This window comes from Rattus norvegicus, chromosome 5 (genome assembly GCF_021556685.1).
Source record: "Rattus norvegicus strain SHRSP/BbbUtx chromosome 5, alternate assembly SHRSP_T2T, whole genome shotgun sequence".
Taxonomy (NCBI): Eukaryota; Metazoa; Chordata; class Mammalia; order Rodentia; family Muridae; genus Rattus; species Rattus norvegicus.
The window spans coordinates 15,249,676-15,275,799 of record NC_141538.1 but is presented as its reverse complement, the minus strand read 5'-3'; the positions used below and the strand labels follow the sequence as shown (position 1 = coordinate 15,275,799).

The following is a 26,124-nucleotide window of genomic DNA, read 5'->3' as shown; positions in this document are numbered from 1 at the left end:
ACATTCCTAACCTGCCAAGCAGGGAAGGTTGCATACCAAGTTCTGACTTGAATAAAAGACTCTTATGTATTTACATTGGTGTCCTGATCTTGCGAACTAGATATAATGATAGATAGATAGATAGATAGATAGATAGATAGATAGATAGATAGATAGATGGATGGATGGATGGTAGAGAGATGATGATGATAGATACATGATCTATACATACATTCATAGATGATAGACAAAATAAAACAATAGAGATAGACAGAGATAGAGAGATATGAGGGATGTCTGGGTAATGACCTAGTTTGGGTTACTGTTGCTGTGATGAAGCACCACGACTAAAAGCTTTTTACTGCAATGAGGGGAGAGGGCACAGTTAAAGCAGAAACCCATAACTAGCAAAACTTCTAAGAATAAGTGATTGTGAAGTATTCCTCAATTAATGGGGTGTCTACATAACTCCCTGTGAGATATAAAGAAGAGTGGGAAGACGGTGTGGAAATAATGTAGGAGTCACAGGATAGGAAAATGTATAGCAAAATGTCTCTGCACATGATAAGGTTATTTCACTGTATTATCTGCACAGTTCTGCACTGCATATGGCTTATTGACATTTCATCATGGGCAGAAGTACAGTGAGGCCACACACACCCCTACTGGCAACTAACAGTTGTTGGAGAAAAGTTATCAGTGGTGTAGCCATTGATACTTTGCCCCACCTAAGCACTCCTGCAATAAACAGCAATTAAACTCAGTGGGGCACACACACACAGACACACAGACATAAAAGTAGAAGGCATGCTTATCAAAAAGGATGTTTCCAGTGGTAGATGTGGGGGTGGATAGAAGGGGAGAATGAGGGTATGAAAAATAAAATTCTCATAAACATATGAAACTGTCAAACAATGAAACATTAAAAAACTAAGAAATTTAGATAGGCAATAAATAGTTAAAAGGCAATTTTGCGCCATTAGCCATTAAAGACATGCAAATAACAGCTTTGTGACTATCTCACCCCAGTAAGAATGGGTATCATCAAGAAAATAAATAAGTTCTGTTGAGGACTGTGGGAAAGGAATGTTTCTTCAAAGCTAGTAGGAGTGAATGCATACATTGAGTGTCACTGTGGAAATCAATGTGCTGTTGCCTTAAAAGTGAAATACAATGTTACAGAGTGACCCACATATACCACTACCGGGTATATAGGAATATGGCTCTAAGTCAATATAGCACAGAGATACTAGCACATTCATGGTTAATGTTGCACCGTTAGCCAGGAACTAGAACTCACCTAAACATCCACCAAGAGAGTAACAGATAACAAAAAGTAGTACATATTCATATTAGAATTTTATTCAGCTATAAAGAAAATGAAATCATGACATTTGCACAAAGTAGATGGAATTAGAAGTACTGTGTTAAGTAAAATAAAGACAAACTCAGAAAGGCAAATATGCTTGCCCTTATATGAACTCAGATTAAAAATTGCTAGTATATCATTTACATATCTCATCAAAACCAGAGCCATGAAGCTGGTGGCTAACTAGAGGCTTCAGTCCTACTAGAGAGCATTTATGGTACTGGGAGTTACTCTGCACAGTGCCAGAGGAGACTCTGTGGTCCACAGCAGTGACCTGCCTATAAAATATACTGGCACTACAGGGGAACAAGCATTGCAAATGCTCTCTGGTTGGATTAAAGGTCCATTCCATAGGGAACCCATGCCAAGAACCTGAGACTAGATACAGATCGGTCTAAGAAAAGCCAAAAACTATTGTTCTGATAAAGGAACATTTTATGGCTCTAAAATGACTCCCAATGACATTGTGTTAATAGATCAGGGCTCACTCATTAGGGAAGCAGAGACCCACAGCAGGAAATGTGCACAGACAGGACTTTAGAGCACTCATCTCTAAATGGGAAGTCTTCGTCAAACCCTTCCCCCCAGGGTTCAGGCAGCTACACAGAAAAGGAGACGGAAAGATGATTAGAGATAGAGTGATGAATGACTCCAGTGTTGTCCAGAAACAACAGGACTGACAAATGAACTGACAGAGACTGGCAGCATGTGCAGTGCCTGTACAGCCTGCATAGTTAGACCAGGGCTGAGAAGGTGACGTGAACATCAGCTCTCACCCCTAACCAAGAAGTTATCTGTGACTAATACCCTCCTGCAAAAGAAAACAATAGTGTCCTCTAGTGCAATCTCACTGTGTATGTTAACCACAGTGCAGGGGAAGCCCAGCCTTAGAAAGCCAGCACAATTCAAATGAACTCAATGGCATTTCTCTTGATTCACTGTCATTGCTTTGTTTGGGTATGGTTTTGTCTTACATGTCTTTATGGCTTCCAATCATTTTGTTTTGGTGTTTTGGTGTGTGTGCATGTGTATGTGCATGTGCGTGTGCATGTGTATGTGGAGGGGGGGGGTATTTTCTCGGTTTTCATTTTGTTTGGTTATTTGTGATTTTATTTTGGAGTTGAATGTGGGGGGAGGTGGAGAGAAACTGGGAGAGGAAAAATATGATCAAAGTATATAGCAGAGGATGTCCTTATCTGGCATCGATGGAAGGAGAGGCCCTTGGTCCTGTGAAGGCTCGATGCCCCAGTGAAGGGAAATGCCAAGGCAGTGAGGTTGGAGTGGGTGAGTGGGTGGGGGAGCACCCTCATAGAAGCAGAGGGAGGGAGGATGGGATAGGGAGTTTGCAGAGGGGAAACCAGTAAAGGGAATAACATTTGAAGTGTAAATAAATAAAATATCCAATAGAAATAAATGCATGGTTAGAAAAATTTACTTTCAAACAGTGTGTGCATGTGGGTGTGTGTGCATAAAGGTAAATGAGGGTAATGGAACACAAATTATAATGAAGTAGAAAATGGAATTATCTGGAGGGTAAAGAGAAACAACCAGAAGAGGGTAGAAGGCACAGAAAGACAGTAGGGAAGGGAACCTCATGAGAACAAAATGTGATGAGTCATTTATATGAAGTGCCACGATAAAATCCACTACTCATGGAAAACTAGTAAAAGTATACTGATTTCTATGATGTTTATGAAATACGCTGACCATATATAATATACTACTAAGTAATGTAAAAAGATGTATAAGCAGGTATCTGGACCATACTTCATCAGATTAAGAGAGCACACTTATTCATTTGTGTGTGCACATACATGCACATGCATTTATACATATGTGATGACGTACACACACCAGTGAGCGTGTGGAAATGAAGGAGCACTTGTTTGAATGAGTTTTCTCCTTACACCATGTGAACCTTAGGATCACACTCAGGTGTTCAGGAGGGAGGCAAATGCTTCAACCCACTAGGCAATCTTGCTGGCCCTCTCAAAATTACTAAGAGCTCTGTGACTTTATAAATAATTAAGATAGTTTTGTCTTCCGGTACACATGTAATTCAGTCATAAGGATCATGCTAAATGTTCCTGAATAGTTTGTTAAGACTTTTTGTATAGTGGTTTGCATTTGATTCTTTCCATGTATAGTAGACATTTTTCAAACCTAAAGTATTTCTCAGTTTTATGCTTTTATGACTGGAGTACCTGAGAGAACGCCCTAAAAGGAGGAAAGACTTGTTTCATTAAGAGTTTCCTAAGTGCGGTTTGTAGTCCTCTGCTCTGCTAGGCCTTGAAGAAGTTGAGCATCATGGCAAAGCAATATGTGGTAAATACAAGTAAGCTTATGGAAGACAGGAAGCCACCAGAAGGAAAGGGACTAGGGATCACAATAATCTTCAAGACACAGACCAGTGACCTACTTGCTCAGATAAGGCCTCAGTTCTCAATGTTTCTGCCAACTGGGAAAGCGGACCCTCCAGCTAGGAAGCAAGGCTATAGTGCACAAAGCTGCCAGAAACATTTCATACTCAACCATAATAGCTGTACAACATTCGCAACAGCCTTCCTTTTATATCCTCTGGAACATTTTAACTACTCAGTGCAACTTGACTTTAAAGCTATATGGAATGGTAGTTTTATTCCCCTTCATAACAATTCAATTCCTTCCTTGCCCACAGAGACTGCTGGTTGTCTGCTCTGGGTTTTGTTTTTCCTCCGGTTAGGTTTTCAATTTTCTGCGTGCAATACTCTGCCGGGTGAGCTAAAACAAGGGGTTGAACTGCTTAATAAGATATCCATGGCGTAGGTATCTCAGCCAGATTCAAGCTCTAGTAACTACAGCCATGGCAGCTGCAGTCAGGAGGCGTGAGGTGGCTTTAATCCTGCATGGATCATTCGCTTCTTTTGATCACAGCCACTCACAAGACCACTGCAGGGGAGATGGTGAAGCACAGGTGAGCTCAAGTGAATGCCATTAAGTCAGATGGTTGGATAATGATACTTCCTAAAGCCGTGAACGCCATGCTTGTTGGCTCCAGCCAGTCCCAACTCAGGGCAGTGTTCCACAAGTCCAGCATTCTGACAACAAACGACACAGCTGAGGCCGGTCTCCTGCCTATTCATAAGGTGATTAGAAAGAGACACTGTGCAGCCAAAAGCAGAGTGAATCACATGTTCACTATTGTTCTCAATGTTTTCTTACAATGTGTAAGCTGCAAATGAAAGACCTATTGTGTTGTAAACTGGCTTTTTCACTGCTAGAATCTGTGGTCTGCATTTTGTCCTGGTGCGCCATTTGCTCTCCCCCTTACCTTAATGGCAAGTCATAGATTGGTCTTAAATCACTAAAGAACCAATCGTTTCCCTATTGACTTTTCTATGCTACGTTTTTCTTTGTTTACATTAATTGCATTTTTATATTAACTGTTGCCTTTCTTCAATTTTGAATTATGGTTTTTTTAATGTCTTTAGAAGTTGTATTGTTTTTAGTTATTTTTATTCTTTTTTTTACATTTTAAAAAATATTTGTCTTTAAATTTACCTTTAAATTATTTGTGCCCTACAATTTCTTATGTGTGGTATTTATTATCTTTCTGTTTAAAAAAATTGTTGTATTGCAGGTAAAATGCTTCTTTATTTTTAACCATATAAGAATTTTCTAGTTTGGAAAAAATTAAAGACTCTTTTTGAGATAGCGTCTCATGATCTCAGGATGCTCTGGAACTCCCGATCCTCCTCCTTCTGCTTCCTAAGTGATAAGATTACAGATGTGCAGAATTATAGCTGTGTTCTGTGCTAGCACTGAATGCAGGCCCCTGTGCATGCTAGGCAGGCATTCTACCAACCGAGCGGTTTTCATTCACAAAATCATTAGCAGAAAATATAAAGTTCTCCTAAGTACTCTGCTCCCATTTCAACCATCCTGTGACTAATGTCCGTCATCAAAGTCACACCTGTTTGTTCCAGTTGATGCAGGTTTACGGGCCTTGTGTTTAGCATTGCATATTTTATTGGCTTAGACAATGTATGAAAACATGTGTCTACAGTCACAGCCCCACAGACTGAAGTCCCTGTGCTCTGAATTTATCCTTCCCACTCTTCCCAAACCAACCAGCACGCGGCCATCACTGGAACATGAGCAAGCTTCCAGTGACTATACTCCTGAAAAAAGTGACTCTCTTTCACCCAGCAGTCGTCAAGGTTCAACAGCTCCTCAGCCAAGGATGCGGCCTTGGGGGGAGCCTCTCTCCTCCATGCTTGGAAATTTTACTGGCTGGATCTTGTGCAGATCTTGTGTGGGCAGTCTCTGTGGCTCTGAGTTCATGTATAAATCAGACATGTGATGTTAGGATGACAACCCTGCACAGCACTCCTTTAGCTCTTAGCATTCTTTCCGCAGCTTTTGTTCAACGTTCCCTAAGCCACGAAGGTGGGGAGTTGATAGAGATAGCCCATCTAAAGCTCAAGACTTATTTTCCACTGGGAACAGAATGTTCCTCTGCAATAACTGTCACCCACTACAGTAAGAAGCTTCGATAACAAAGGTTTAGAGCAGCGCCAATCTGTGGATGTAAATACACATGTGCACGTCTTAGTGTCACGTGTTATACTTTGTCTGTCTGTGCTAGAGTTTGTGGTTCCATTCATCTCCTTGGAGATATACTGGTTGCCCAAACCTTAGTATTTCTGAATAAACCTGGAGATGTTCCTGTCAAAATGTTAGGTGTAGATACGTTTTCATCTCATTTGGGTATACCCTATAGAATGACGACTGGATCTTCAGTGACCATATGTTTTGACTTAGAAGAAACTGCCAAACTGTCTGAAGAAGACAGCTCTACTGTTGGGCATTGCTTCCAGTACTGAACCAGAGCTCCTGTTTTTGTCTGACCTCTCCAGTCTTGTTAGTGCTTAGGGATTTGGCTATTTTAATTTTCTAGTTTTATTCATTTATTTCAGTAAATATTTTAGCTATACTAGTATTTATTATATAACCCCATATTTTAAAAGTTAGTGGTTTTTATTTTATTTTTAATTAAATCATATTTTTTTATATAAACCTTTAATCCCAGTTGAGGTAGAGGGAACATGAGTTTCATGTCATCCTGGCCTACACTGTCTCTAAAAAAATAAACCCCTTGGTGAGAGCTAGAGCAGGAGGTCAAAGGTGGAGTCCTTGCTTGGTATGTGTGATGAAGCCCTGGGCCAATCCCCAGAAGAGAAATAACGTAACTCTTAGTGAACATCTGTGCCTTAGTGCTGCAGTAATTGTAAGTTTGGAGTATTTCTTTTGTAGCATAATGTACACTTCAACTTTAGAAATGTATTTGTGAGATTCATAAGAATAAACATTGTAAATAACATTTATTTGGGCAAAGTGTGTACATATTTTTAAAACCCCCCCAATGCATCCTTTTTGTTGCTGTGATATATGTAAGAGATTATAAAGCTGAGAAAATATGGTACTTAGAATCTCAAGATGTCAATATACCAATACTCCCATCAGACTTTTCTTTAAAAAGTATTCAGTCTTATGCTTGCTACCTACCAGAAATCAATGCTTATAGACCAAAAGAAACTAGTATTACATGAAATTATTATTCAGCAGTGGAAAATCAGCATTTGAAATGCAATGGAAGATGACTGGGTCAAAGTCTAGGCTCTCTCTAGAACACTGCTAACCTGTTCAACATATGTTACTAACATCTTTGAAATTATAAACAGAAGTTAGACACAGAGAAAGAAAGACTTATTTATGTTACTGTATAACAAATCATCTTGTGTATGTGTTTAACACCCTTTCAGGTGTTAACAACAAACTAAAAGCAACTAGGAAACAGGCAAACAAATTAGCAAATCCATAGTCTGCAAAAGTACAAACTACTCCCAAAGGCAGTGCCTCAGTAAATATCGAATGCTAAATGATGCCATGTATAAAGTCATCCCAAGTAGCAAAATAACAGAGACAGAGAACAGAGAAGTCTTGCCTGAGTCAAACTACAAAGAGAAACTTTCTGTGTTGATAAAGCACTGTGTACCCTGATTATGAACATGATTCTAAAGAATTCCATGGGGACTAATGATACAGAAATATTATATCCATGGTGCAGATGGGTCCAGGTGAACACTGGTGAAACCCAAAGAAGAAGTACATTCTAATGTTCACAATAGTATTGCACAAATATTAATTCCTGCCTCTAACTCCAGACTCTAGTTGTATAAGATATTACATCAAGGTATGATGGATGAGGTCTCACAAGAAACTATCTCTACAACTTCCTTAACATTCATAATGATCACAAAATAAACATATGAAATGCAGCAGTTGTCTAAATCCAGCATTGTCAAGCCTTGCTTAGGAAACTTTGCACCCTGTCCTCTTTCTTCCCCAGCTCCTTTACCCCCTTCCCTTTTCTGTGCTAGAGTTTAAAACATATATCAATATTGATCATCGTTTGACTTTCACCATTCTTCAAATATAAGCATTACCTCAATGGTTCTGCTTAAACTCAGGCATGAACTAAACTTTAAAATCGTAACAAATATCGCATATCTCCCAAGGGCCAACTGGATATAGCAGTCAACTGGAGCATTTCCTACTCTGCCCAGCAACGGCATCTTCACTGTACAATGACTCTGCTATGCTTCATTACACTTTAATCTTCTTGAACGCGGTGATCCACCCTAGCCTTTAAAATGAATCTTTACTGTATGAAACAAATAACTACTAAAAGGAAGTCTCTGAGTGACAGGCTGCACTTGCCCTCTCATTAGTATTCTGGCAACTTGATGTTGAAAATAAGAATTGCAGGAAACTAAGCAAGACAAATGTTAAGCAGAAATATCTTTTTTTAGTCAGGTTTTTTTCCTATAGAGTATTTTTTCTTAATGAAAGACTAATTAATCAAAAAAGACTGAAATATTATACTTTGGTGCACTACAGGTGAAAATTATTTTACGATTATACATATTTTTTGAAACAGGTATTTCAACCCTTTATCAGTTGTAAATCTGTTACTGCTTTTAACAGATTTCATCTATACACTAATCTTAATCACTAAATTTTATTTGTCTTGAAATTTTCTCCAAAATACCATCGAAAATTACAAACCTACTAGTATTACAGAAACAGATGTTATTTTAACCAACCAATATGTGCATTTAATGATGCTTTATAGTGTCTTGGATCTCATGTTAGACATTTCTTGTTAATGTATTTTCTGACATATTTTATTAAAAGCCATTAAAACCTGCAGCTGCATCCCATAATCATTTTCTAAATACAAGGACAGCATTTATAAAAGATCTCCTTGTTCAAAATACTGCCATACAGATCACCAATCCTTCACTGCCAGTCAGGAAGCTTTTATTCTTTACAAAAAGAAACGCTAAGTAATTCATCATGTGCCAACCCTTTTTTTTCCTTTTAATTTCCACATAGTGGCTTTAGTCCAAATGTTCAAAATCCACATTCATCAGGAATAATTATGATATGGTCTCAGACTGACACTTAAATTTTTTATTAGCATGCCATGTTGCTCCTAAGGCTCAGCCTCTTAAAACGCAGCCATGCTCTATGTAGAGAGACAGTGCTTGGCTTAGCTGAGCAGTCTACATTGAGACTCCTATGCAAATACTCTAGGGTTGCATACCAAAGTAGGAAACTGGTTTGCAATCTCATTAATTTTTGTAGCACAAAAAATATCCTGTTCAAAGCTCTATATGCTTATAAAAGTAATGTATGGTGTTCCTCGAATTTGATTAATTTATTGTTCTGTGATTATACCTCACTTACCCATATCATCTCCCAAAAGAGTTTCAAATCAAAACCAAAGTAGGACTAGACGCCAAAGAAATTTCATTGTTGAGAAAAAGGCCTTTGAGTATAATAGAAATTCCTGGATCACAAAACAATTACTCCTCTTTATGCATAATTACATCTTCAACACTCCTCCATAATTTTCACAATGTTCTAAAATTTGTCAGCTATCTGATGTTTATTTATTTATTTATGTTCATTTTTTAAAATAACAGCCATAGTTAAAAGGGGAAAGAACAGAAAACCATTTTCTAGTAGAACAACAGCACTACAACAGAAAACATCAGCAACAGAAAGTAACAGGTAGGCCTGAGTCACTACATTTTTCGATAAGTTTACAAAAAAGAAAAAGAAAAGGCTATACCCAAAAATTACATTTAGTACATTCAACTACATGTAGCTATATTTGATTCAGAGGGAATAAATTATCCCATTTCATAACATAGTCAAGACATAAATAGCCAATTGTCACTACATGAAAAATGAGGGTGCTGATTATTTCGAAAGGAACACTTGTACATAAACTTGTGGCGAGTTAATTCTTTGAGAGGACAGACTGCTGACCTATCTATGTTTCCACATGTACAGGTGACCTGTAGGGATGCCATTGAGACCTAGCTGGCTGTTGATCTGAAGAATCCAGACAACTGCACCTCATACCACCTCTCCCACCTCTCTCTTCCACAATGGTCAGGACCTCCCTGCCCTCCATGGCTTAGGCAGTGACTCTGTGCTCCACGGTGATAATCTGCAAAGCTTACATTAATGCTTTCAGCTGTCTGATCTCTCAGCAAGGATAGAATAAATTGCCCACTGTTTGGTGGTACATTAACTTTTTTGGGTTACTGGGGAGTCTTTTAGTGTACTGAAAGGTAATTTGCTAAATGGTACATTGTTGATTTAGAAAACTTAATTGGCCTCTAGAAAAGTAGATAATTTACTCTTGCAGGATGCATGATAAAGCCAGACTGTTACACAGGGAATTTAACTGGTTCAAGAAAAGAACTTGAGCTCAGATAAATGGAAATTTACATTTTTCCTGAACCACCTGGGGATTACTAGCTGTTGCTATGAAATTGCCCTCTATGAGCCTTTTGGGTCACAAGGTAAATATGCTGGCTGTCATCCCTGATGATCAGAGTTCAATCCCTGGGACCCAAATGACAAAGGAGAGAATCCACCAATGCACACTAAATTGTACCCTAACTTCCAATGAGGCATGCATCCAACATGTCTCCATTAATGTATGGACACACATTCGCTGACTCACACACATCCCCTCACCCACACAAATAATAAGTAAAGTAATAGCAATGTTTAAAGCAAAGGAAACTGCAGAAAATGAAATCAGTGTGTAGCTCTCTTTGAACTCATTCTGTATATTCAGAATTTTTCAAAGTTTGCTACATCAAAAACAAAGAAAAATAATAGCCTATATGTATTTATAATGGTAATATATAATTTAAAAAAAGATACATTACTCTTCCAGATTACTTTAACCTTTCAAGTCAATAACATGTGGCATGTTACTAGTAGAGTCAGTATTTTAGCGACTAAAGCAAACATTGTTTTTTTGTCTTTCATTTGTATTTTACATGATTACCTAAAAATTAGCACAGAACAACTCAGAGAAAACAAAATCAATCTCAATTCCTTCGTCTGTGTGTGTGCGTGTGTGTGTGTGTGTATGTGTGTATTTGTGTGTATGCATACTTCATTATTTTATATATAATATACAATATATCATAACATAATTTTATATTTATTTGTGTAAATTTCTATAATATATAATTATATAATATGTATTACCCAAAATGCAATGTCACCATTGCCAAGGGCACCATGAAATGTGGAAGCAAGAGGACGGTCCAGAGAAAATAACACAGCTCTGTGCACTTTTCCTGCTCCTGTCTCAGAATTACCATGGCTTTTCTTCCGTATACTTTCCTAAGTGTCCTTTTCTCATAATCTTTCTTCCTACCTGCTCTTCCTTCTGAAATATGTGTTGTTCTGCTCATCCATATTTTGTCTTTCATTTTTCTCAGTAGCTTAGTTTCACAGTTTCCACAGTACCTCCATTCAGGGAACTGTCAGTTTTCTCTCTCTGATGAAATGCAACCTTCCATCTCTGGAAATTTTTAGACCCTCCTGAAGGGTACTTTACAAGGAGAGAACATTAGCGTCAACCGAGCCGGTACAAAGCACACACAGTATCAGTTGGCTCTGACTTTTGATTGTCTTTTGTGACCTGATGGCATCGAGTCATCCAGTTTTGATTGACAGTTTTCTGAATTTCACCCCATGAGGTGTATTTGTCCTCTTCCTAGATCTGGACTGAGCCTGGCTTACCATGACTGAATGGTGCTCCTAAATTGTGACTTTCAACAATTGATTATGCTGTTAAAGTCAAAATAGTGCATGATCCTGTCAAGATCCTTGAACGTCTCAATATCACACAAGTATAAACTCAATAAAATACAGTTGCAATAGTATTTGTTTACGTGTCATTCCTTTTGTTATTAGAAAATATTATCAGACTCTGCAAAGGGGAGGCATATGAGCTGGGGAGATGGCTCAGCACTGAGGAGCATGCTCTGACAAAGAATCTTAAATGTGTTATATCAACCACGAAGCATGGCTCATAAGCACCTGTATCTCCAGTTCCAAAGGGATTTAATTCCTCTGACCTTCATAAGCACTTGCACCCATGAGTACATACAACACCCCCAAAAGCATTTACACACAATTAAAAGTAATGTAAATACGCATGTGCGATGTAATAATGTAATTGTAATTAAGAAAATCAAACACACCGTTCTTCCTAAACTACAAGTAAAAGATAGAAAAGCATGATAACTCACCCTTATATTACAATGTGGACTTGGGTGTTAGAACAGTTTATCTGTACTCAATTTCAATCATAACATTTGAAGCTAGTAATGAAAGTCGGCTTCATAGTCCTGCCATCAGAACTATATAAGATCTCGTAAAGTTGAACTCTAGAAGCCATTAACATTGTGCTAAATACCACAGATTAATTTAATGGATAGAAACAAAAACCAGTGTTACATTTCCTGGAGTATATTTATTATGTTCAATCAAGTTTTCACAAAGCAATGAAATGCACTCTAAGAGACCGACCAGAAATTTAATGTCATAGGATATGACAATATGACAATATGATATTCAAACTAAAAATAAACTAATTAGGTGGACAGAATAATTTCATTTTATAATTAATGAGAATGATCCTTAATTGGCAAGAATTATATGCTCAGAGAGATAAAGAGCAGCCCCTACATTGTAGAGTTACTAAATTAGACTACCACAAGCTGACTTACATTGATTGTAAATCCAACCTATGTGTTATACCTTGGTGTTAAGTGTAGACAACAAGATTGATCTGTTTTTAAGGCTTAACTTCAAAATTAAAGAGAGACAGGGAAGTCAAAGGGTAAATAGTCTAGCTAATCTAAAGCAGACCTCACATACAACAACTCAGCTAATATTATTTGAAATCAACACTTAACAAAAGTAATATATGACAAAAATCTATTCAAGATAAATTACTTTGTGCTCACTGTTCCTTTTCCACCTCTGTGCCTCTGATTATTGTTTCTGAATAACAAAACAGAAAGATAACCACAATGTGTGGGTTTCTGTCATGAAGGCCACGCTGGGAAGCTCATCTTAACTCTTCACTAAAATCACTGAACTTTCACGAGACATGAAAACAATGAAGCTGATTGTCACAAGTAAAAACAAGCAATTTGGACCTCTTTGTTAGAATAGTCAATGGGATTCCAGGGCATAGTTCTTTTTTGTCTCATACTGTGCTCCACTTTCCCCTAACAAATGCACAATGGTAATCAGATGACGATCACCTAGTCCCCTCAGTCAGTATATACGGTTTGGAAGAGCCTTCCCCACTCGAGTCTTGGTAAGCAAGTCCCATGGTTTAAAGAAAATGGAAAGGAAGAAAGGGAAGAAGGCAGGGAGGGAGGGAGGGAGGCAGGGAGGGAGGGAGGGAGGCAGGGAGGGAGGGAGGGAGGGAGGGAGGGAGGGACTTGAAACAGAAAGTATATTGACCTAGTATAAGTCAAAGAGATGTAAAAGACAACAAGAGGAGAGAGAGAAAAGGAGGGAGGAGGGAGGGAGGGAGGGAGATTGGAATTTGCCATGGACTTAAGCTCTGCTTTAAAACGAAGACAGGATATGAGTGTAAGTGCTGTCTTTACACTTGAATCCTCTGGTCTACAATGTAATATAGTAAGGAATGGGTCAATGGGTCCTGAGCTTGTCTTCTGCCCACCATGAGCATACTAGAGTTTGAGGAAGAGTTTTGAGTTCACATAAATGTTGGGTAGTGATTTTACTACAGGATCATTACGGAGACTCGGGTAAATTAATTTTGAACTAGTAAATAAATTAATTTACCCAAGACTCTGTAACCATGGAAATAACAAAAGTATGTTGTATGTACTCAGTGCAACACCCTTCTCTCACCCATATCAAGTGTGCTTCTTACTAGATACCTATTCCTTACCAGGGATTTGGGGTAAAATGCACTGCTCTCTTTTACTTAAGCATTTTACAATGTGTTTCATAGGTTTTTAACACAAGACTGTTAAATTCAGGTGCAATTTCTAAAAGACTGCTCTTTTATCCAATTATTATAGATAATTATCAAGTATTCATTCCTTTAAAAAGAGAATCCTTACCTTTAAAACTCCTTACCTAAAGTTCTGAATGAGTGGTAATACAATTGCTAAGTATAATAATTATATAATAATAAATCTATAATTACATTGGAATTTTTTTGTTTTGAAACACATACATATGTAAATTAAAGTTGATAAATAATTATCAATTACTTAATGAATGGCTTAATAACGTTCAGTACTCTTTGAGTACTTACAGTTCTGAGCAAGCTTCACAATGATAAAAGATAAAATTCTCGGGCACTTCCTGTGTTTACCGGAAGTCCCACACCGGCGGATCCCGGACCGCAGCAGCTCTCTGCTCCCAAACCCCGTGGGAGAGAGACCTCACCGCCTGATCAAGTGGGCACTCCTGAGGCTGCAGAGCGGAGGAGACCACCAACACTGCCCACCCCTGCCCACATCCCTGGCCCAAGAGGCAACTGTATAAGGCCTCTGGGTTCCCGTAGGGGAGGGCCCGGGAGCGGCAGGACCCCTGCGTCTGAGACACTGCCGGAACCTGAAGGAAACAGACCGGATAAACAGTTCTCTGCACCCAAATCCCGTGGGAGGGAGAGCTGAACCTTCAGAGAGGGGGACACGCCTGGGAAACCAGAAGAGACTGCACTCTGTGCACATCCAGGCGCCAGAGGAAAACACCAAACGTCATCTGAAACCCTGGTGCACGGAGGCTCCCGGAAGGAGCGGCACAGATTTTCCCGGTTGCTGCCACAGCGGAGAGGACTTAGGCAGTACCCCACGAGCAAACTTGAGCCTTGGAACCACAGGTAGGACCAACTTTTCCCCTGCAAGAAACCTGCCTGGTGAACTCAAGACACAGGCCCACAGGAACAGCTGAAGACCTGTAGAGAGGAAAAACTACACGCCCGAAAGCAGAACACTCTGTCCCCATAACTGGCTGAAAGAAAACAGGAAAACAGGTCTACAGCACTCCTGACACACAGGTTATAGGACAGTCTAGCCACTGTCAGAAATAACAGAACAAAGTAACACTAGAGATAATCTGATGGCGAGAGGCAAGCGCAGGAACCCAAGCAACAGAAACCAAGACTACATGGCATCATCGGAGCCCAATTCTCCCACCAAAGCAAACACGGAATATCCAAACACACCAGAAAAGCAAGACCTAGTTTCAAAATCATATTTGATCATGATGCTGGAGGACTTCAAGAAAGACATAAAGAACTCCCTTAGAGAACAAGTAGAAGCCTACAGAGAGGAATCGCAAAAATCCCTGAAAGAATTCCAGGAAAACACAATCAAACAGTTGAAGGAATTAAAAATGGAAATAGAAGCAATCAAGAAAGAACACATGGAAACAACCCTGGACATAGAAAATCAAAAGAAAAGACAAGGAGCTGTAGATACAAGCTTCACCAACAGAATTCAAGAGATGGAAGAGAGAATCTCAGGAGCAGAAGATTCCATAGAAATCATTGACTCAACTGTCAAAGATAATGTAAAGCAGAAAAAGCTACTGGTCCAAAACATACAGGAAATCCAGGACTCAATGAGAAGATCAAACCTAAGGATAATAGGTATAGAAGAGAGTGAAGACTCCCAGCTCAAAGGACCAGTAAATATCTTCAACAAAATCATAGAAGAAAACTTCCCTAACCTAAAAAAAGAGATACCCATAGGCATACAAGAAGCCTACAGAACTCCAAATAGATTGGACCAGAAAAGAAACACCTCCCGTCACATAATTGTCAAAACACCAAACGCACAAAATAAAGAAAGAATATTAAAAGCAGTAAGGGAAAAAGGTCAGTAACATATAAAGGCAGACCTATCAGAATCACACCAGACTTTTCGCCAGAAACTATGAAGGCCAGAAGATCCTGGACAGATGTCATACAGACCCTAAGAGAACACAAATGCCAGCCCAGGTTACTGTATCCTGCAAAACTCTCAATTAACATAGATGGAGAAACCAAGATATTCCATGACAAAACCAAATTTACACAATATCTTTCTACAAGTCCAGCACTACAAAGGATAATAAAGGGTAAAGCCCAACATAAGGAGGCAAGCTATACCCTAGAAGCAAGAAACTAATCATCTTGGCAACAAAACAAAGAGAATGAAAGCACACAAACATAACCTCACTTCCAAATATGAATATAACGGGAAGCAATAATCACTATTCCTTAATATCTCTCAATATCAATGGCCTCAACTCCCCAATAAAAAGACATAGATTAACAAACTGGATACGCAACGAGGACCCTGCATTCTGCTGCATACAGGAAACACACCTCAGAGACAAAGACAGACATTACCTCAGAGTGAAAGGCTGGAAAACAATTTTCCAAGCAAATGGTCAGAAGAAGCAAGCTGGAGTAGCCATTCTAATATCAAATAAAATCAATTTTCAACTAAAAGTCATCAAAAAAGATAAGGAAGGACACTTCATATTCATCAAAGGAAAAATCCACCAAGATGAACTCTCAATCCTAAATATCTATGCCCCAAATAAAAGGGCACCTACATATGTAAAAGAAACCTTACTAAAGCTCAAAACACACATTGCACCTCACACAATAATAGTGGGAGATTTCAACACCCCACTCTCATCAATGGACAGATCATGGAAACAGGAATTAAACAGAGATGTAGACAGACTAAGAGAAGTCATGAGCCAAATGGACTTAACGGATATTTATAGAACATTCTATCCTAAAGCAAAAGGATATACCTTCTTCTCAGCTCCTCATGGTACTTTCTCCAAAATTGACCATATAATTGGTCAAAAAACGGGCCTCAACAGGTACAGAAAGAGAAATAATCCCATGCGTGCTTTCTGACCACCACGGCCTAAAACTGGTCTTCAATAACAATAAGGGAAGAAAGCCCACATATACGTGGAAATTGAACAATGCTCTACTCAATGATAACCTGGTCAAGGAAGAAATAAAGAAAGAAATTAAAAACTTTTTAGAATTTAATGAAAATGAAGGTACAACATACCCAAACTTATGGGACACAATGAAAGCTGTGCTAAGAGGAAAACTCATAGCGCTGAGTGCCTGCAGAAAGAAACAGGAAAGAGCATATGTCAGCAGCTTGACAGCACACCTAAAAGCTCTAGAACAAAAAGAAGCAAATACACCCAGGAGGAGTAGAAGGCAAGAAATAATCAAACTCAGAGCTGAAATCAACCAAGTAGAAACAAAAAGGACCATAGAAAGAATCAACAGAACCAAAAGTTGGTTCTTTGAGAAAATCAACAAGATAGATAAACCCTTAGCCAGACTAACGAGAGGACACAGAGAGTGCGTCCAAATTAACAAAATCAGAAATGAAAAGGGAGACATAACTACAGATTCAGAGGAAATTCAAAAAATCATCAGATCTTACTATAAAAGCCTATATTCAACAAAACGTGAAAATGTGCAGGAAATGGACAATTTCCTAGACAGATACCAGGTATCGAAGTTAAATCAGGAACAGATAAACCAGTTAAACAACCCCATAACTCCTAAGGAAATAGAAGCAGTCATTAAAGGTCTCCCAACCAAAAAGAGCCCAGGTCCAGACGGGTTTAGTGCAGAATTCTATCAAACCTTCATAGAAGACCTCATACCAATATTATCCAAACTATTCCACAAAATTGAAACAGATGGAGCCCTACCGAATTCCTTCTATGAAGCCACAATTACTTTTATACCTAAACCACACAAAGACCCAACAAAGAAAGAGAACTTCAGACCAATTTCCCTTATGAATATCGACGCAAAAATACTCAATAAAATTCTGGCAAACCGAATCCAAGAGCACATCAAAACAATCATCCACCATGATCAAGTAGGCTTCATCCCAGGCATGCAGGGATGGTTTAATATAAGGAAAACCATCAACGTGATCCATTATATAAACAAACTGAAAGAACAGAATCACATGATCATTTCATTAGATGCTGAGAAAGCATTTGACAAAATTCAACACCCCTTCATGATAAAAGTCCTGGAAAGAATAGGTATTCAAGGCCCATACCTAAACATAGTAAAAGCCATATACAGCAAACCAGTTGCTAACATTAAACTAAATGGAGAGAAACTTGAAGCAATCCCACTAAAATCAGGGACTAGACAAGGCTGCCCACTCTCTCCCTACTTATTCAATATAGTTCTTGAAGTTCTAGCCAGAGCAATCAGACAACAAAAGGAGATCAAGGGGATACAGATCGGAAAAGAAGAGGTCAAAATATCACTATTTGCAGACGACATGATAGTATATTTAAGTGATCCCAAAAGTTCCACCAGAGAACTACTAAAGCTGATAAACAACTTCAGCAAAGTGGCTGGGTATAAAATTAACTCAAATAAATCAGTTGCCTTCCTCTATACAAAAGAGAAACAAGCCGAGAAAGAAATTAGGGAAACGACACCCTTCATAATAGACCCAAATAATATAAAGTACCTCGGTGTGACTTTAACCAAGCAAGTAAAAGATCTGTACAATAAGAACTTCAAGACACTGAGGAAAGAAATTGAAGAAGACCTCAGAAGATGGAAAGATCTCCCATGCTCATGGATTGGCAGGATTAATATAGTAAAAATGGCCATTTTACCAAAAGCAATCTACAGATTCAATGCAATCCCCATCAAAATACCAATCCAATTCTTCAAAGAGTTAGACAGAACAATTTGCAAATTCATCTGGAATAACAAAAAACCCAGGATAGCTAAAGCTATCCTCAACAATAAGAGGACTTCAGGGGGAATCACTATCCCTGAACTCAAGCAGTATTACAGAGCAATAGTGATAAAAACTGCATGGTATTGGTACAGAGACAGACAGATAGACCAATGGAATAGAATTGAAGACCCAGAAATGAACCCACACACCTATGGTCACTTGATTTTTGACAAAGGAGCCAAAACCATCCAATGGAAAAAAGATAGCATTTTCAGCAAATGGTGCTGGTTCAACTGGAGGGCAACATGTAGAAGAATGCAGATCGATCCATGCTTATCACCCTGTACAAAGCTTAAGTCCAAGTGGATCAAGGACCTCCACATCAAACCAGACACACTCAAACTAATAGAAGAAAAACTAGGGAAGCATCTGGAACTCATGGGCACTGGAAAAAATTTCCTGAACAAAACACCAATGGCTTATGCTCTAAGATCAAGAATCGACAAATGGGATCTCATAAAACTGCAAAGCTTCTGTAAGGCAAAGGACACTGTGGTTAGGACAAAATGACAACCAACAGATTGGGAAAAGATCTTTACCAATCCTATAACAGATAGAGGCCTTATATCCAAAATATACAAAGAACTCAAGAAGTTAGACCGCAGGGAAACAAATAACCCTATTAAAAAATGGGGTTCAGAGCTAAACAAAGAATTCACAGCTGAGGAATGCCGAATGGCTGAGAAACACCTAAAGAAATGTTCAACATCTTTAGTCATAAGGGAAATGCAAATCAAAACAACCCTGAGATTTCACCTCACACCAGTGAGAATGGCTAAGATCAAAAACTCAGGTGACAGCAGATGCTGGCGAGGATGTGGAGAAAGAGGAACACTCCTCCATTGTTGGTGGGATTGCAGACTGGTAAAACCATTCTGGAAATCAGTCTGGAGGTTCCTCAGAAAATTGGACATTGAACTGCCTGAGGATCCAGCCATACCTCTCTTGGGCATATACCCAAAAGATGCCTCAACATATAAAAGAGACACGTGCTCCACTATGTTCATCGCAGCCTTATTTATAATAGCCAGAAACTGGAAAGAACCCAGATGCCCTTCAACAGAGGAATGGATACAGAAAATGTGGTACATCTACACAATGGAATATTACTCAGCTATCAAAAACAACGAGTTTATGAAATTCGTAGGCAAATGGTTGGAACTGGAAAATATCATCCTGAGTGAGCTAACCCACTCACAGAAAGACATACATGGTATGCACTCATTGATAAGTGGCTATTAGCCCAAATGCTTGAATTACCCTAGATCCCTAGAACAAAGGAAACTCAAGACGGATGATCAAAATGTGAATGCTTCACTCCTTCTTTAAATGAGGAAAAAGAATACCCTTGGCAGGGAAGGGAGAGGCAAAGATTAAAACAGAGACTGAAGGAACACCCATTCAGAGCCTGCCCCACAGGTGGCCCATACATATATAGCCACCCAATTAGACAAGATGGATGAAGCAAAGAAGTGCAGACCGACAGGAGCCGGATGTAGATCGCTCCTGAGAGACACAGCCAGAATACAGCAAATACAGAGGCGAATGCCAGCAGCAAACCACTGAACTGAGAATAGGTCCCCCGTTGAAGGAATCAGAGAAAGAACTGGAAGAGCTTGAAGGTGCTCGAGACCCCAAAAGTACAACAATGTCAAGCAACCAGAGCTTCCAGGGACTAAGCCACTACCTAAAGACTATACATGGACTGACCCTGGACTCTGTCCCCATAGGTAGCAATGAATATCCTAGTAAGAGCACCAGTGGAAGGGGAAGCCCTGGGTCCTGCTAAGACTGAACCCCCAGTGAACTAGACTATGCGGGGAGGGTGGCAATGGGGGGAGGTTTGGGAGGGGAACACCCACAAGGAAGGGGAGGGGGGAGGGTGATGTCTGTCCGGAAACCGGGAAAGGGAATAACACTTGAAATGTATATAAGAAATACTCAAGATAATAAAAAAAATAAAAAAATAAAAAATAAAAAAAGAATAAAAAAAAATTGTCCTAAGTGAGATAACCCAGACCAGAAAAAATAAGAAAAAAAAAAAAAAAGATAAAATTCTCAGACACAAGAAATTATTTTCTTTCACTTTCTATTTTTTTCTTAAATCTTTATCATCTATTCCTTCTCTTTCATATAAGAAACAAGTAGATTCTTACAATTTAAAATTCTATATCCAAATAATTACAAATTATCATTTTCTGGACCAATCATAAGTTGTTTAACCATAACATATATAGAAATGACTATAATGCTTGGTGATCGTTTATAGTACCAGTATGCTTTAGTGATAGTCTAGAGACCTATACAAATAAAAATGTTACTGGGTTGCATTATAGAATATGCCATCTGGCAAAAAAAAAATGTGACATGACAAAATTTGCGAGTCCCTGAAGAGATATGAGTGTAGGCTTCAGACCACAGGATGGCTGCACCCTCACAGCCAGTGACTGCAGGTTCCTCCCAATCAGCCCCACAGAATCTACACTTCCATCCATCTCACTGACCAGAAACCAAAACAGATGTTTCTTTCCATGCACTTTCAAATAGTTTCAAAGTCTACCTAATCTTCTGAGTTTCTGTGCCCATATAACTAGCAGTAAACAGTAATCCCTCGTAGAGAAGACAATCATAGCAAAAGGACAGTAATAATTTTCTCAAAAGTCTAAATTAAATGTGTTAGACTATGTGTGATCATGTTGACCTAAATTAGACCAACTGATAGAAAACATGGCACTGATGTTGAATATTAAATATTGTAAAACAAATTCTGCCTAGTTTGAAATATTTATACTAAAAACAGATGTTAAAAACTACAGCGTTATCAGGAAATTTTATATTTTCAGCAAGAGAGTTTTTACCTACTTTCCTGATATGCAGTGGTTTTCAGGAAAGGTTTCCATGGATGAGCTAATGCCATTAGAAATCCCTTATAATCACACCCAGATACAGCACTGAGGTGCCCAGACCCTCAGACCACCACGTTCACACTTCCTAAGTGTCCATAAATACATATCATTTAACCAGTTCTCTGACATTTAAGAAATACATGTGCATCTATATGTAAAGCTCTGCTTCTCACTGGCTGATAAAGTTTCCCCACTTGAGGGACAAAATGAAGCATCAGTGGGGTGAGTGGCTCGCTCTCTAACCACATTAGCATTTCAGGAAGCCTGGTTGTTTTATGACCAAACAGCCCTGGTTTTTCCTCCTCGTAATACGTAGCATGTTTAGCACTGCAGTATGCCATGTTTAACTCATTCAGCTACAGAAGAAGAAAATACTACGTAAATGTGTTCTCCGTAAGAGTGTTCCGCTATTGCTCACTGTACAGGTTTTGGGAGAGATATGAAGACCAATTTCTGGCTAACAAAATTATTTTCTTTATTAGTAGCTTTTGCTTCACAGATCAGAGTGCAATGAACAGAATCATTGTCTATAATTCCTTGCCTTTACAGAATATTGAGATTTTTTTCCCCAAAATCTGAAACCCAAACCCAAATATGAACTAAGCCATAAAACTAAAATCAATTTGGCTAAACTTTTGTGTAGACTACCTAAACGTTAGCTGACTGTCCCAATGTAACGGTCATTAATTCTAGACCATTTTCAATTTGCGTTCCCGTGGTTTGGTTGCTAATGTTGTTTGCTTACTTGAGTTTTAGTAAGTGCAAAGAATTTTCAAAGCATGAGAGTATTATTTTCAGATTGAAGAAGGCCCTTTGATGTTTGACATCATTATCCGATTGAAACACTCGCTCACTATGAATCCCATAGGGGCTTCAGACTTCCCACAGTCGTCCTGCTTCAGCCTCCTCAATGCTTAAATTAGAGGTATGACTTACTATTCCTAGCATCTATGTCCTGTTTTTATGATAATTTATAATTTAAAAACTTGAGTCATAATTTCTTTCCAAGTTGCTATCCCTCCATTTCCAGCCAAAAGAGGAAATCACTGGAACAGATTCCAGGACTCATATCACCTCTATATGGAGATACTCATTGTGTTGACACTTGTAAAACCTGAATATATATTTTATATACATAAAATATGTGAATATGTATCCATTAGGCAGAGACTGCTTGCTTGCATGCATGAGAGACACTTTTTCAAATACAGCATTGATTTCTTTTCAGAGATGAGTGGAATCTAAATAAAGGCTGATTCCCCATAACCCTGTTGCTCCTTTATTGGTTCACTAATTTATCCATTTATTTACTCACTTAATTGTGATTAGAGATTAGCCTTTAGACAGCTACTAAATAGGCTTACAAAAACTCTCTCTCCATGTTATAACATTTCTCTGGAGATAACTACTGGCAAGACCTTCAGTACATTTTGTTGAGTGTGGAGTGGTGAATTTGACTTATTTACTTCCAAATCTGCAAAGGGATTAGGGACAAAGGTAACTTTTAGGTTATTCAGTTGCTGTTCTACATAGAGAAAGCCTGCCCCCTCCACCACTGAGAAGGGAACTGCGGTCAACAAGACACACCGGCTTCATTCCAGAACACATTCCCACATTTCATTTTATGCTCCACTGACTTGGGGAGTCCGTCTACACTAATTAATTAAGGACCAAAATAATAGTCTTGTCATGAGCTGTATAACTCTGCAAAATGTGATGCCATCTCCCACGTGGTAGGTTGCTTCCACATTTCTTAAAGTAGAAGATGAAAGGGGGTCCACAGGAAGAATCCACATCAACTGCTGCAGCCTTCTAGTCCTCCGAAGATCATTTCTGACCTATCTAGGGCAAGCATGCCTCCAAGGAGCTACCGCTCTCTATCGGCGATGCAGGCAGCTACGTGGTGAGTGACAGTTAAAAATGACAAGTCCTCTGAGTAGAACTGTTACTCTCTCCCGGTCACTATAAAACAGGCAACCATTAGTCTACCAACAAGTACCAGCCTGGCTGAGGAGATTAGGTGTTCAAATCAAGAAAGTGAGAGCTACTGTGGATGAGATGTAAAGGTATTTTGGGGGGGGGCTATACATGGTTTATAAATTATTTTAAAAAAATCCTTCCAAACTCCTGCAGTTTTTCAAGACAAACTCTTTCCACAGACTCGGCTAAGCATATGCCGTCATGACTATGAGAATCATTCCTGTGAGTCAAAGCTCTCCGTTGAGCAGAATGCGCTCAGTGGAATTGAATGAGTTCTTTCTGAAATGCCAGCCATGGACTATACATTTGTATAACAGCTTTTTACTCAGAAAACCCTTTTCATTAAAGCCCAATGCTTATCAAGGTCACTGTAGAAGCTGTAATCTTAAAGCTTTAGAGGAAGAGTCTAGAAAGAAGTATCAAAAAATTAATTATCATGTTAAGATTTATGGTCTGTTAATAACTAGTCTCTGTCACTTGATTTCAGAAACAAGTACGTTTTGTAGAACTAATCAGTCAGGATGTTGAGGGAACCCCCACTCTCCTACAGATGCACAAGAAAGCTGCTCACTTCCTGCCTTGAAATATCTGTTGATAAGTCTAAGGTCTAGCTACACTTGGGGGCTCTGACTACAAAAGAGATCAGATATTGGTGTATACATATTCTGTGCCTGTAAATATTTTAGCAAATTATAATAATCTAAAATACTAGAAGAGGTGATTGAGCCATTTCCAACTTTTTGATATATATTTCAAATATGTATTTCAGAGGCAATGCAACACAACCAGAATCGCTTTTCACTGAATACGCATGATCACTAAGCACCAGTGGACATTAGTTTTAAAGAAAACAATAAAACACATAGGGATCCCCAAAGCTGTTAGTTAAGAAGGCAGAAAATGTCCAAGTAAAAGTTTGCTATGCTAATGGAAGTCAGCTACATATTGTTGTCACCTTCGTCAAGAGATTCCAGAAAAGTAAAATTCCAGACATAAGAAATTTTTTTCTAAGATATTAATTTAGGAATTATTATTTTTAAACAAACAGAAGAACTCATTTTCCTTAATCCTCAACATGTGATGTTTGCATCTTTTCTTTTAAACCTTGCAAAGTCCTTAGTGTGTGTTAAACGCAGAGGAGAAAGTATTATCACGTACCTGCTGAGCAGAGGTGTCGACGCCTTTTACTCCACTTCTTTAACGTCGGGGTTTAGAATCTCCGACCTCTCACAAAGCTATCTCCACAGCAGCTGCAATCCACTCAGGGACGTGCTTATTTTAAAAACTGTGGGCCTTTGAGTATTTCAATTCCTACTGCAGCGCCCATGGCTCCTTGGTACCTCTAAGAACTTCAACTCCACTCTTCTGCCTGCATTCCCCCCAGTTCCGTTTAGAAAATTCTGCGTAAAGTTGCTGCCTAGAGTTTAACTCCGTGGAGCCGAGTAGATATAAGTGGCAGAGGATGAGAAGGGCTGGTTTTCATCCATCAAAGAAGGGGACTGGAGGCACCGCCTTTTAGCTGCTAAGAGCTCTTGTTGAAGACTGTGGCCGCGAGGACAGCAGCAAAGGCAGCAGCAGCAACACAGTTGGGTCCCCCCAGGCAGCTACGCAGCTGGGAGACGCTGTCCATCCCCTCCGGTGCTGAAGCGAGGGGGACAGGACCCCCTTAGCCCACTCCAGACCCTACACTCCTGCTAAGGCCGCTTCCAGACTTCCAGCTTTGCCGTTTCTCCGCCGTGTTTCACTACTCGGGGATTAATGATCTCTCCAGCTTGATACCCTCATGTGTATACGTTGGCAGCGTTTCCAGAGAGGCAGGAATCCGTGGGAAAACAAGAGCTGAGCCTCTTCTGAGTTCACAGCGGCTCTGAGTAGGTTTCCTAAAGGTAGAAATGAAAAAGAACGCACGAACACGGGCGCGCGCACAAGCGCTCACAGGGAGGTGGGGTTAGAGAGAAAGAGACAGGAGAGAGAAGGGGGAGGAGGAGAGAAGCTGAACACTGTGGAGACTGTAGAGGTGCTTTGGGAAGCTCGTGGGTCCTTAATTACATAAGATGATAAGGGCTATTTCGGGGGTCCCCCGCGATCTTGCTTCCCAGCCAGAGCGGGGACACGTTCACATTTTCGAAGCTCTAGGTGGAATTCCGAGACGACAGAGTCAGGATGCTCAGCTCCCAGATACACAGACAGACTCTTGCCAGAGAATGCAGAAGCCGTGGAAGGGCCAGGAAGAATACCTTTGTTTCCAAGAGATTGTAGCGCGGCAGAGAGCTTAGTCGCGGCCGCGGGACTCGGCGCGGGCGGCAGGGCCAGGGAGCTTGCGTTCCAGCGCCCGCCCTCCCACCGCCCACCGCTGGGTTCCCGCAGGGGCGGGGGCGTGTCGCCGCACAAAAGACTGGATAAGGGTAGTGGATCAGGTAAGCAGAGCTGCTAAGCCATCCCTAAAAGGATCCCGCAAGGCCTAGGTACCAGACTGAGACGTCCCCGGGGACGTCTCAGAAGCTCAGTGGTCAGGCTTCTAATGGCGCCTTACTGACCCCACTCCAGCAGAGAAGCTTGCCTTAGAGCTGGACCCGGGTTCGAGTTGGTGGCCCAATAGGAGGCCGCCGAGGCTCAACCGCCCACGCAAGGCAACCGGTACAGGCACGAA

At 39.7% G+C, this 26,124-nt stretch overlaps 1 protein-coding gene across 2 annotated transcripts in view; it reads right to left on the bottom strand.

The window, feature by feature from the left end:
• The window catches only part of Sntg1 (syntrophin, gamma 1), an 841,911-nt gene extending 816,117 nt beyond the window's left edge, over window positions 1-25,794 (bottom strand). Inside the window, 1 exon segment of one of the 2 annotated variants that reach the window (NM_001411862.1) lies at window positions 24,633-25,794. The gene's annotated coding sequence lies outside the window, so the exon portion shown is untranslated. 2 annotated transcript variants of the gene reach the window in all.
• Window positions 25,795-26,124: the final 330 nt, after the last annotated feature.